Source organism: Pristiophorus japonicus, unplaced genomic scaffold (genome assembly GCF_044704955.1).
Source record: "Pristiophorus japonicus isolate sPriJap1 unplaced genomic scaffold, sPriJap1.hap1 HAP1_SCAFFOLD_66, whole genome shotgun sequence".
Classification (NCBI taxonomy): Eukaryota; Metazoa; Chordata; class Chondrichthyes; family Pristiophoridae; genus Pristiophorus; species Pristiophorus japonicus.
In genome coordinates this window covers 2,285,404-2,300,626 of record NW_027254572.1, presented here as the reverse complement: position 1 = coordinate 2,300,626, position 15,223 = coordinate 2,285,404, and positions in this window count along the sequence as shown.

Here is a 15,223-nt window from a genome sequence, read left to right as displayed (position 1 = left end):
TGGAATGAGGATTGGAATGATGTGTGCAATGAAGTTTGGAATGATGTGTGGAATGAATTGTGGAATGATGTGTGGAATGATGTGTGGAATGATGTGTGGAATGATGTTTAGAATGAGCTGTGCAATGATGTGTGGAATGATTTGTGGAATGAGGTGTGGAATGATGTGTGGAATGATGTGTGGAATAATATGCGGAATGATGTGTGGATGATGTGAGGTATGAGGTGTGGAATGAGGTGTGGAATCATGTGTGGAATGAGGTGTGGAATGATGTGTGGAATGATGTTTGAAATGATGCGTGGAATGATGCGTGGAATGCTGTGTGGAATGAATTGAGGAATGATGTGTGGAATAATGAGTTAAATGATGTCTGGATGATGTGCGTAATGATGTTTCGAATGAGTTGTGGAATGATGTGTGGAATGATGTGTGGAATGATGTTTGGAATGATGTGTGGAATGATGTGTGGAATGATGTGTGGAATAATATGTGGAATGATGTGTGGAATGATGTGTGGAATGAGGTGTGGAATGATGTGTGGAATGAAGTGTGAAATGATGTGTGGAATGATGTTTAAAATGATGTGTGGAATGACGTGTGGAATGATGTGTGGAATGATGTGTGGAATGATGTGTGGAATGATGTGTTGAATGATGTGTGGAATGATGTGTCAAATGATATGTGGAATGAGGAGTGGAATGATGTGGTGGAATGATGTGTGGAATGATGTGTGGAATTATGTTTAGAATGAGTTGTTTAATGATGTGTGGAATGATTTGTGGATGAGGTGTGGAATGATGTGTGGAATGAAGTGTGGAATGATGTTTAGAATGAGGTGTGCAATGAAATATGGAATGATTTGTGGAATGAGGTGTGGAATGATGTGTGGAATGATGTGTGGAATAATATGTGGAATGATGTGTGGATGACGCGTGGAATGAGGTGTGGAATGGTGTGTGGAATGATGTTTGGAATGAGGCGTGTAATGATGTGTGCAATGAGGTGTGGAATGAGATGTGGAATGAGGTGAGGAATGATATGTGAAATCATGTGTTGAATGAGGTGTGGAATGAGGTATGGAATGATGAGTGGAATGATGCGTGGAATGATGCATGGAAGGATGTGTGGATTGATGTGTGGAATAAATTGTGGAATGATGTTTGGAATGATGAATGGAATGATGTGTGGAATGATGTGTGGTATGAGGTGTGGAATGATGTTTGGAATGATGTTTGGTAAAATGTGTTCGATGGTGTGAGGAATGATGTCTGGAATGATGGCTGGAATTAGGTGTGGAATGATGTGTGGATTGATATGTGGAAAGGTGTGTGGAAGGATGTGTGGAATGAGGTTTGTAATGATAAGTTGAATGATGTGTGCGATGATTAGTGGAATGATTTGTGGAATGAGGTATGGAATGATGTGTGGAATGATATGTGGAATATGTGTGGAATGAGGTGTGGAATGATGTGTGGAATGATATGTGGAATGATGGGTGGAATGATGTGTGGAATGATGTGTCGAATGATGTGTGGAATGATGAGTGGAATGATGTGTGGAATGATGTCTAGAAAGATGTGTGGAATTATGTGTGGAATGAAATGTAGAATGATGTGTGGAATGATGTACGGAATGATGTGTGGAATGATGCTTAGAATGATGCGTGGAATGATGTGTGGAATGAATTGTGGAACGGTGTGTGGAATGATGTTTAAAATGAGGTGTGGAATGATGTGGGAATGATTTGTGGAATGAGGTGTGGAATGATGTGTGGAATGAGGTGTGGAATAAGGTGTGGATTAATGAGTGGAATGACGCATGGAATGATATGTGGAATGATGTCCCGAATGATGTGTGGAATGATGTGTCGAATGATGTGTGGTCTGCTGTGTGGCATAGGTTTGGAATGTTGTGTGGAATGATGTGTGGAATGAGGTGTGGAATGATGTGTGGAAAGATGCGTGGAATGATGTGTAGAATGAGGTTTGGAACGATGTGTGGAACGATTGGTGTAATGATGTGTGAAATAATATGTGGAATGAGGTTTGGAATGATGTGTGGAATGATGTTTGGAATGATTTGTGGAATGAGTTGTGGAATGATGTGTGGAATAATATGTGAAATGACGTGTGGATAATGCGTGGAATGAGGTGTGGAATGGTGTGTGGAATAATGTGTGGAATGAGGCGTGTAATGATGTGTGGAATGAGGTGTGGAATGAGATGTGGAATGAGGTGACGAATGATGAGTGGAATGATGTGTGGAATGACGTGTGGAATGATGTGTGGAATGATGTTTGGAATGATGTGTGGAATGATGTATGGAATGATCTGTGGAAAATGATGAGTGGAATGATGTTTGGAATGATGTGTGGAATGATGTGTGGAATAACGGGTGGAATGTGTTGTGGAATGAGGTGGGAAATGAGGTGTGGAATGATGTGTGGAATGAGGTGTATAATGATGCGTGGAATGATGCGTGGAATGATGCGTGGAAGGATGTGTGGATTGATGTGTGGAATAAATAGTGCAATGATGTTTAAAATGAGGTGAGGAATGATGTGTGGAATGATGTGTGGAATGATGTGTGGAATCATGTGTTGAATGAGGTGAGGAATGAGGTATGGAATGATGCGTGCAATGATGCGTGGAATTATGCATGGAAGGATGTGTGGATTGATGTGTGGAATAAATTGTGGAATGATGTTTGGAATGATGAGTGGAACGATGTGTGGAATGATGTCTGGAATGATGTTTGGAATGATGAGTGGAACGATGTGTGGAATGATGTCTGGAATAATGTCTGGAATGAGGTGTTGAATGATGTGTGGAATGATATGTGGAATGGTGTGTGGAAGGATGTGTGGAATGATGTTTGTAATGATAAGTTGAATTATGTGTGCGATGATTAGTGGAACGATTTGTGGAATGAGGTATGGAATGACGTTTGGAATGATATGTGGAATGATGTGTGGAATGAGGTGTGGAATGATGTGTGGAATGATATGTGGAATGATGGGTGGAATGATGTTTGAAATGATGTGTAGAATGATGTGTGGAATGATGAGTGGAATGATGTGTGGAATGATGTCTAGAAAGATGTGTGGAATGATGTGCGGAATGATGTATGGAATGATGTGTGGAATGATGCTTAGAATGATGCGTGGAATGATGTGTGGAATAAATTGTGGAATGATGTTTGGAATGATGAGTGGAATGATGTGTGGAATGATGTGTGGTATGAGGTGTGGAATGATGTGCGGAATGATGTGTGGTAAGATGTTTTCGATGGTGTGAGGAATGATGTCTGGAATGATGTCTGGAATGAGGAGTGGAATGATGTGTGGAATGATATGTGGAATGGTGTGTGGAATGATGTGTGGAATGATGTGTAGAATGATGTGTGGAATGATGAGTGGAATGATGTGTGGAATGATGTCTAGAAAGATGTGTGGAATGATGTGTGGAATGAAATGTAGAATGATGTGCGGAATGATGCATGGAATGATGTGTGGAATGATGCTTAGAATGATGCGTGGAATGATGTGTGGAATTAATTGAGAATGGTGTGTGGAATGATGTTTAAAATGAGGTGTGGAATGATGTGGGAATGATTTGTGGAATGAGGTATGGAATGATTTGTGGAATGAGGTGTGGAATGATGTGTGGAATGATGTGTGGAATGACGAGTTGTCTGGTGTGTGGAATGAGTTGTGGAATAATGTGTGGAATGAGGTGTTGAATGATGTGTGGAATCATGTGTTGAATGAGGTGTGGAATGAGGTGAGGAGTGATGCGTGGAATGATGCGTGGAATGATGCATGGAAGGAATTGTGGATTGATGTGTGGAATAAATTGTGGTATGTTGTTTGGAATGATGAGTGGAATCATGTGTGGAATGATGTGTGGTATGAGGTGTGGAATGAGGTGTGGAATGTTCTATGGAATGAAGTGAGGAATGATATGTGGAATGATGTGTGGAATGATGTGTGGAATGATGTGTGGAATGAGGCGTGGAAAGATTTGTGGAATGGTGTGTGGAATGATGTGTAGAATGAGGTGTGGAATAATGGGTGGAATGATGTTTGGAATGATGTGTGGAATGATGTGTGGAATGAGGTGTGGAAAGATGTGTGGAATGGTGTGTGGAATGATGTGTAGAATGAGGGGTGGTATGATGTGTGGAATGAGATCTGGAATGATGTGTGGAATGATGTGTAGAATGATGTGTGGAATGATGTCTGGAATGATGTGTGGAATGATGTGTGGAATGATGTGTGGAATGATGTTTGGAATGATGTGTGGAATGAGGTTTCGAATATGGTGTGGAATGATGTGTGGAATGATGTGTGGAATGATGTTTGGAATGATGTGTGGAATGACGTTTCGAATGAGGTGTGGAATGTTGGTTGGAATGATATGTGGAATGATGTGTGGAATGAGGTGTGGAATGATGTGTGAAATGATGTGTGGAATGATGTTTGAAATGATGTGTGGAATAACGTGTGGAAAGATGTTTGGAATGATGTGTGGAATGATGTATGGAATGAGTTGTTGAATGATGTGTGGAATGAGTTGTGGAATGATGTGTGGAATAAGTTGTGGAATGATGTGTGTAATGATATGTGGAATGATGTGGTGGAATGATGTGTGGAATGATGTTTGCAATGAGGTTTGGAATGATGTGTGGAATGAGGTTTGGAATGATGTGTCAAATGATATGTGGAATGATGAGTGGAATGATGTGTGGAATGATGTCCAGAAAGATGTGTGGAATGATGTGCGGAATGATGTATGGAATGATGTGTGGAATGATGCTTAGAATGATGCGTGGAATGATGTGTGGAATAAATTGTGGAATGATGTTTGGAATGATGAGTGGAATGATGTGTGGAATGATGTGTGGTATGAGGTGTGGAATGATGTGCGGAATGATGTGTGGTAAGATGTTTTCGATGGTGTGAGGAATGATGTCTGGAATGATGTCTGGAATGAGGAGTGGAATGATGTGTGGAATGATATGTGGAATGGTGTGTGGAATGATGTGTGGAATGATGTGTAGAATGATGTGTGGAATGATGAGTGGAATGATGTGTGGAATGATGTCTAGAAAGATGTGTGGAATGATGTGTGGAATGAAAAGTAGAATGATGTGCGGAATGATGCATGGAATGATGTGTGGAATGATGCTTAGAATGATGCGTGGAATGATGTGTGGAATTAATTGAGAATGGTGTGTGGAATGATGTTTAAAATGAGGTGTGGAATGATGTGGGAATGATTTGTGGAATGAGGTATGGAATGATTTGTGGAATGAGGTGTGGAATGATGTGTGGAATGATGTGTGGAATGACGTGTTGTCTGGTGTGTGGAATGAGTTGTGGAATAATGTGTGGAATGAGGTGTGGAATGATGTGTGGAATCATGTGTTGAATGAGGTGTGGAATGAGGTGTGGAGTGATGCGTTGAATGATGCGTGGAATGATGCATGGAAGGAATTGTGGATTGATGTGTGGAATAAATTGTGGTATGTTGTTTGGAATGATGAGTGGAATCATGTGTGGAATGATGTGTGGTATGAGGTGTGGAATGAGGTGTGGAATGTTCTATGGAATGAAGTGAGGAATGATATGTGGAATGATGTGTGGAATGATGTGTGGAATGATGTGTGGAATGAGGCGTGGAAAGATTTGTGGAATGGTGTGTGGAATGATGTGTAGAATGAGGTGTGGAATAATGGGTGGAATGATGTTTGGAATGATGTGTGGAATGATGTGTGGAATGAGGTGTGGAAAGATGTGTGGAATGGTGTGTGGAATGATGTGTAGAATGAGGGGTGGTATGATGTGTGGAATGAGATCTGGAATGATGTGTGGAATGATGTGTAGAATGATGTGTGGAATGATGTATGGAATGATGTGTGGAATGATGTGTGGAATGATGTGTGGAATGATGTTTGGAATGATGTGTGGAATGAGGTTTCGAATATGGTGTGGAATGATGTGTGGAATGATGTGTGGAATGATGTTTGGAATGATGTGTGGAATGACGTTTCGAATGAGTTGTGGAATGTTGGTTGGAATGATATGTGGAATGATGTGTGGAATGAGGTGTGGAATGATGTGTGAAATGATGTGTGGGATGATGTTTGAAATGATGTGTGGAATAACGTGTGGAAAGATGTTTGGAATGATGTGTGGAATGATGTATGGAATGAGTTGTTGAATGATGTGTGGAATGAGTTGTGGAATGATGTGTGGAATAAGTTGTGGAATGATGTGTGTAATGATATGTGGAATGATTGGTGGAATGATGTGTTCAATGATGTTTGCAATGAGGTTTGGAATGATGTGTGGAATGAGGTTTGGAATGATGTGTGGAATGATGTGTGGAATGATGTGTTGAATGATGTGTGGAATGATGTGTCAAATGATATGTGGAATGAGGAGTGGAATGATGTGGTGGAATGATGTGTGGAATGATGTGTGGAATGATGTTTGGAATGAGGTGTGGAATGATGTGTGGAATGATGTGTCGATTGATGTGTGGATTGATGTGTGGAATGAATTGTGGAACGCTGTGTGGAATGAAGAGTGGAAATATGTGTGGAATGATGTGTGGAATTATGTTTAGAATGAGTTGTTTAATGATGTGTGGAATGATTTGTGGATGAGGTGTGGAATGATGTGTGGAATGAAGTGTGGAATGATGTTTAGAATGAGGTGTGGAATGAAATATGGAATTATTTGTGGAATGAGGTGTGGAATGATGTGTGGAATGATGTGTGGAATAATATGTGGAATGATGTGTGGATGACGCGTGGAATGAGGTGTGGAATGGTGTGTGGAATGATGTGTGGAATGAGGCGTGTAATGATGTGTGCAATGAGGTGTGGAATGAGATGTGGAATGAGGTGAGGAATGATATGTGAAATCATGTGTTGAATGAGGTGTGGAATGAGCTATGGAATGATGCGTGGAATGATGCGTGGAATGATGCATGGAAGAATGTGTGGATTGATGTGTGGAATAAATTGTGGAATGATGTTTGGAATGATGAATGGAATGACGTGTGGAATGATGTGTGGTATGAGGTGTGGAATGATGTTTGGAATGATGTTTGGTAAAATGTGTTCGATGGTGTGAGGAATGATGTCTGGAATGATGGCTGGAATTAGGTGTGGAATGATGTGTGGATTGATATGTGGAAAGGTGTGTGGAAGGATGTGTGGAATGAGGTTTGTAATGATAAGTTGAATGATGTGTGCGATGATTAGTGGAATGATTTGTGGAATGAGGTATGGAATGATGTGTGGAATGATATGTGGAATGATGTGTGGAATGAGGTGTGGAATGATGTGTGGAATGATATGTGGAATGATGGGTGGAATGATGTGTGGAATGATGTGTAGAATGATGTGTGGAATGATGAGTGGAATGATGTGTGGAATGATGTCTAGAAAGATGTGTGGAATGATGTGTGGAATGAAATGTAGAATGATGTGTGGAATGATGTACGGAATGATGTGTGGAATGATGCTTAGAATGATGCGTGGAATGATGTGTGGAATGAATTGTGGAACGGTGTGTGGAATGATGTTTAAAATGAGGTGTGGAATGATGTGGGAATGATTTGTGGAATGAGGTGTGGAATGATGTGTGGAATGAGGTGTGGAATAAGGTGTGGATTAATGAGTGGAATGACGCATGGAATGATGTGTGGAATGATGTCCCGAATGATGTGTGGAATGATGTGTCGAATGATGTGTGGTCTGCTGTGTGGCATAGGTTTGGAATGTTGTGTGGAATGATGTGTGGAATGAGGTGTGGAATTATGTGTGGAAAGATGCGTGGAATGATGTGTAGAATGAGGTTTGGAACGATGTGTGGAACGATTGGTGTAATGATGTGTGAAATAATATGTGGAATGAGGTTTGGAATGATGTGTGGAATGATGTTTGGAATGATGTGTGGAATGATGTGTGGAATAACGGGTGGAATGTGTTGTGGAATGAGATGGGAAATGAGGTGTGGAATGATGTCTGGAATGAGGTGTGTAATGATGTGTGGAATGATGCGTGGAATGATGCGTGGAAGGATGTGTGGATTGATGTGTGGAATAAATAGTGGAATGATGTTTAAAATGAGGTGAGGAATGATGTGTGGAATGATGTGTGCAATGAGGTGTGGAATGATGTTTGGAATCATGTGTTGTATGAGCTGCGGAATGAGATGTGAAATGATGCGTGCAATGATGCGTGGAATGATGCATGGAAGGATGTGTGGATTGATGTGTGGAACAAAATGTGGCATGATGTTTGGAATGTTGAGTGGAATGATGTGTGGAATGATGTGTGGTATGAGGTGTGGAATGATGTGCGGAATGATGTGTGGTATGATGTGTTCGATGGTGTGATGAATGCTGTCTGGAATGATGTCTGGAATGAGGTGTGAAATGATGTGTGGAATGATGTGTGGAATGATATGGGGAATGATGCATGGAATGATGTGTGGAATGATGCTTGGAATGATGTGTGCAATGAATTGAGGAATGATGCGTGGTATAATGAGTTTAATGATGTCTGGATGATGTGCGTAATGATGTTTCGAATGAGGTGTGGAATGATGTGTGGAATGATGTGTGGAATGATGTGTGAAATGATGTGTGGAATGATGTGTGGAATGATTTGTGGAATAATATGTAGAATGATGTGTGGAATGATGTGTGGAATGAGGTGTGGAATGATGTGTGGAATGATGTGTGGAATGATATGGGGAATGATGCATGGAATGATGTGTGGAATGATGTTTGGAATGATGTGTGGAATGATGTGTGGAATAACGGGTGGAATGTGTTGTGGAATGAGATGGGAAATGAGGTGTGGAATGATGTCTGGAATGAGGTGTGTAATGATGTGTGGAATGATGCGTGGAATGATGCGTGGAAGGATGTGTGGATTGATGTGTGGAATAAATAGTGGAATGATGTTTAAAATGAGGTGAGGAATGATGTGTGGAATGATGTGTGCAATGAGGTGTGGAATGATGTTTGAAATCATGTGTTGTATGAGCTGCGGAATGAGGTGTGAAATGATGCGTGCAATGATGCGTGGAATGATGCATGGAAGGATGTGTGGATTGATGTGTGGAACAAAATGTGGCATGATGTTTGGAATGTTGAGTGGAATGATGTGTGGAATGATGTGTGGTATGAGGTGTGGAATGATGTGCGGAATGATGTGTGGTATGATGTGTTCGATGGTGTGATGAATGCTGTCTGGAATGATGTCTGGAATGAGGTGTGAAATGATGTGTGGAATGATGTGTGGAATGATATGGGGAATGATGCATGGAATGATGTGTGGAATGATGCTTGGAATGATGTGTGCAATGAATTGAGGAATGATGCGTGGTATAATGAGTTTAATGATGTCTGGATGATGTGCGTAATGATGTTTCGAATGAGGTGTGGAATGATGTGTGGAATGATGTGTGGAATGATGTGTGAAATGATGTGTGGAATGATGTGTGGAATGATTTGTGGAATAATATGTAGAATGATGTGTGGAATGATGTGTGGAATGAGGTGTGGAATGATGTGTGGAATGAGGTGTGAAATGATGTGTGGAATGATGTTTAAAATGACGTGTGGAATGATGTGTGGAATGATGTGTGGAATGATGTGTAGAATGATGTGTGGAATAATGTGTGGAATGAGGATTGGAATGATGTGTGGAATGAAGTTTGGAATGATGTGTGGAATGAATTGTGGAATGATGTGTGGAATGATGTGTGGAATGATATTTAGAATGAGCTGTGCAATGATGTGTGGAATGATTTGTGGAATGAGGTGTGGAATGATGTGTGGAATGATGTGTGGAATAATATGTGGAATGATGTGTGGATGATGTGTGGTATGAGGTGTGGAGTCATGTGTGGAATGAGGTGTGGAATGATGTGTGGAATGATGTTTGAAATGATGCGTGGAATGATGCGTGGAATGACGTGTGGAATGAATTGAGGAATGATGTGTGGAATAATGAGTTTAATGATGTCTGGATGATGTGCGTAATGATGTTTCGAATGAGGTGTGGAATGATGTGTGGAATGATGTGTGGAATGATGTGTGGAATGATGTGTGGAATGTTGTGTGGAATGATGTGTGGAATGATGTGTGGAATGATGTGTGAAATGATGTGTGGAATGATGTGTGGAATGATGTATGGAATAATATGTAGAATGATGTGTGGAATGATGTGTGGAATTTGGTGTGGAATGATGTGCGGAATGAGGTGTGAAATGATGTGTGGAATGATGTTTAAAATGATGTGTAGAATGATGTGTGGAATAATGTGTGGAATGAGGATTGGAATGATGTGTGGAATGATGTGTGGAATGATGTTTAGAATGAGCTGTGCAATGATGTGTGGAATGATTTGTGGAATGAGGTGTGGAATGATGTGTGGAATGATGTGTGAAATAATATCCGGAATGATGTGTGGATGATGTGAGGTATGAGCTGTGGAATGAGGTGTGGAATCATGTGTGGAATGAGGTGTGGAATGATGTGTGGAATGATGTTTGAAATGATGCGTGGAATGATGCGTGGAATGCTGTGTGGAATGAATTGAGGAATGATGTGTGGAATAATGAGTTTAATGATGTCTGGATGATGTGCGTAATGATGTTTCGAATGAGTTGTGGAATGATGTGTGGAATGATGTGTGGAATGATGTTTGGAATGATGTGTGGAATGATGTGTGGAATGATGTGTGGAATAATATGTGGAATGATGTGTGGAATGATGTGTGGAATGAGGTGTGGAATGATGTGTGGAATGATGTGTGAAATGATATGTGGAATGATGTTTAAAATGATGTGTGGAATGACGTGTGGAATGATGTGTGGAATGATGTGTGGAATATTGTGTGGAATGAGGATTGGAATGATGTGTGGAATGATGTGTGGAATGATGTGTGGAATGATGTGTTGAATGAGGTGTGGAATTATATGTGGAATGATGTGTCGAATGAGGTTTAGAATGATGCAAGGAAGGATGTGTGGATTGATGTGTGGAATAAATAGTGGAATGATGCTTGGAATGATGAGTGGAATGATGTGTGGAATGATGTGTGGTATGAGGTGTGGAATGATGTGCGGAAAGATGTGTGGTATGATGTGTTCGATAGTGTGAGGAATGATGTCTGGAATGATGTCTGCAATGAGGTGTGGAATGATGTGTGGAATGATGTGTGGAATGAGGTGTGGAATGATGTGTGGAATGATGTTTTTGATTGATGTAGAATGAATTGTGGAACGCTGTGTGGAATGAAGAGTGGAATTATGTGTGGAATGATGTGTGGAATTATGTTTAGAATGAGGTGTTTAATGATGTGTGGAATGATTTGTGGAATGAGGTGTGGAATGATTTGTGGAATGAGTTGTGGAATGATGTGTGGAATGATGTGTGGAATAATATGTGAAATGATGTGTGGATGATGCGTGGAATGAGGTGTGGAATGGTGTGTGGAATAATGTGTGGAATGAGGCGTGTAATGATGTGTGGAATGAGGTGTGGAATGAGATGTGGAATGAGGTGAGGAATGATGAGTGGAATGATGTGTGGAATGATGTGTGGAATGATGCATGGAATGACGTGTGGAATGATGTGTAGAATGAGGTGTGGAATAATGGGTGGAATGATGTTTGGAATGATGTGTGGAATGATGTGTGGAATGAGGTGTGGAAAGATGTGTGGAATGGTGTGTGGAATGATGTGTAGAATGAGGGGTGGTATGATGTGTGGAATGAGATCTGGAATGATGTGTGGAATGATGTGTAGAATGATGTGTGGAATGAGGTTTCGAATATGGTGTGGAATGATGTGTGGAATGATGTGTGGAATGATGTTTGGAATGATGTGTGGAATGACGTTTCGAATGAGTTGTTGAATGTTGGTTGGAATGATATGTGGAATGATGTGTGGAATGAGGTGTGGAATGATGTGTGAAATGATGTGTGGGATGATGTTTGAAATGATGTGTGGAATAACGTGTGGAAAGATGTTTGGAATGATGTGTGGAATGATGTGTGGAATGAGTTGTGGAATGATGTGTGGAATAAGTTGTGGAATGATGTGTGTAATGATATGTGGAATGATGTGGTGGAATGATGTGTGGAATGATGTTTGCAATGAGGTTTGGAATGATGTGTGGAATGAGGTTTGGAATGATGTGTGGAATGATGTGTGGAATGATGTGTTGAATGATGTGTGGAATGATGTGTCAAATGATATGTGGAATGAGGAGTGGAATGATGTGGTGGAATGATGTGTGGAATGATGTGTGGAATGATGTTTGGAATGAGGTGTGGAATGATGTGTGGAATGATGTGTCGATTGATGTGTGGATTGATGTGTGGAATGAATTGTGGAACGCTGTGTGGAATGAAGAGCGGAAATATGTGTGGAATGATGTGTGGAATTATGTTTAGAATGAGTTGTTTAATGATGTGTGGAATGATTTGTGGATGAGGTGTGGAATGATGTGTGGAATGAAGTGTGGAATGATGTTTAGAATGAGGTGTGGAATGAAATATGGAATTATTTGTGGAATGAGGTGTGGAATGATGTGTGGAATGATGTGTGGAATAATATGTGGAATGATGTGTGGATGACGCGTGGAATGAGGTGTGGAATGGTGTGTGGAATGATGTGTGGAATGAGGCGTGTAATGATGTGTGCAATGAGGTGTGGAATGAGATGTGGAATGAGGTGAGGAATGATATGTGAAATCATGTGTTGAATGAGGTGTGGAATGAGCTATGGAATGATGCGTGGAATGATGCGTGGAATGATGCATGGAAGGATGTGTCGATTGATGTGTGGAATAAATTGTGGAATGATGTTTGGAATGATGAATGGAATGACGTGTGGAATGATGTGTGGTATGAGGTGTGGAATGATGTTTGGAATGATGTTTGGTAAAATGTGTTCGATGGTGTGAGGAATGATGTCTGGAATGATGGCTGGAATTAGGTGTGGAATGATGTGTGGATTGATATGTGGAAAGGTGTGTGGAAGGATGTGTGGAATGAGGTTTGTAATGATAAGTTGAATGATGTGTGCGATGATTAGTGGAATGATTTGTGGAATGAGGTATGGAATGATGTGTGGAATGATATGTGGAATGATGTGTGGAATGAGGTGTGGAATGATGTGTGGAATGATATGTGGAATGATGGGTGGAATGATGTGTGGAATGATGTTTAGAATGATGTGTGGAATGATGAGTGGAATGATGTGTGGAATGATGTCTAGAAAGATGTGTGGAATGATGTGTGGAATGAAATGTAGAATGATGTGTGGAATGATGTACGGAATGATGTGTGGAATGATGCTTAGAATGATGCGTGGAATGATGTGTGGAATGAATTGTGGAACGGTGTGTGGAATGATGTTTAAAATGAGGTGTGGAATGATGTGGGAATGATTTGTGGAATGAGGTGTGGAATGATGTGTGGAATGAGGTGTGGAATAAGGTGTGGATTAATGAGTGGAATGACGCATGGAATGATGTGTGGAATGATGTCCCGAATGATGTGTGGAATGATGTGTCGAATGATGTGTGGTCTGCTGTGTGGCATAGGTTTGGAATGTTGTGTGGAATGATGTGTGGAATGAGGTGTGGAATTATGTGTGGAAAGATGCGTGGAATGATGTGTAGAATGAGGTTTGGAACGATGTGTGGAACGATTGGTGTAATGATGTGTGAAATAATATGTGGAATGAGGTTTGGAATGATGTGTGGAATGATGTTTGGAATGATGTGTGGAATGATGTGTGGAATAACGGGTGGAATGTGTTGTGGAATGAGATGGGAAATGAGGTGTGGAATGATGTCTGGAATGAGGTGTGTAATGATGTGTGGAATGATGCGTGGAATGATGCGTGGAAGGATGTGTGGATTGATGTGTGGAATAAATAGTGGAATGATGTTTAAAATGAGGTGAGGAATGATGTGTGGAATGATGTGTGCAATGAGGTGTGGAATGATGTTTGGAATCATGTGTTGTATGAGCTGCGGAATGAGGTGTGAAATGATGCGTGCAATGATGCGTGGAATGATGCATGGAAGGATGTGTGGATTGATGTGTGGAACAAAATGTGGAATGATGTTTGGAATGTTGAGTGGAATGGTGTGTGGAATGATGTGTGGTATGAGGTGTGGAATGATGTGCGGAATGATGTGTGGTATGATGTGTTCGATGGTGTGATGAATGCTGTCTGGAATGATGTCTGGAATGAGGTGTGAAATGATGTGTGGAATGATGTGTGGAATGATATGGGGAATGATGCATGGAATGATGTGTGGAATGATGCTTGGAATGATATGTGCAATGAATTGAGGAATGATGCGTGGTATAATGAGTTTAATGATGTCTGGATGATGTGCGTAATGATGTTTCGAATGAGGTGTGGAATGATGTGTGGAATGATGTGTGGAATGATGTGTGAAATGATGTGTGGAATGATGTGTGGAATGATTTGTGGAATAATATGTAGAATGATGTGTGGAATGATGTGTGGAATGAGGTGTGGAATGATGTGTGGAATGAGGTGTGAAATGATGTGTGGAATGATGTTTAAAATGACGTGTGGAATGATGTGTGGAATGATGTGTGGAATGATGTGTAGAATGATGTGTGGAATAATGTGTGGAATGAGGATTGGAATGATGTGTGGAATGAAGTTTGGAATGATGTGTGGAATGAATTGTGGAATGATGTGTGGAATGATGTGTGGAATGATATTTAGAATGAGCTGTGCAATGATGTGTGGAATGATTTGTGGAATGAGGTGTGGAATGATGTGTGGAATGATGTGTGGAATAATATGTGGAATGATGTGTGGATGATGTGTGGTATGAGGTGTGGAGTCATGTGTGGAATGAGGTGTGGAATGATGTGTGGAATGATGTTTGAAATGATGCGTGGAATGATGCGTGGAATGACGTGTGGAATGAATTGAGGAATGATGTGTGGAATAATAAGTTTAATGATGTCTGGATGATGTGCGTAATGATGTTTCGAATGAGGTGTGGAATGATGTGTGGAATGATGTGTGGAATGATGTGTGGAATGATGTGTGGAATGTTGTGTGGAATGATGTGTGGAATGATGTGTGGAATGAGGTGTGGAATGATGTGCGGAATGAGGTGTGAAATG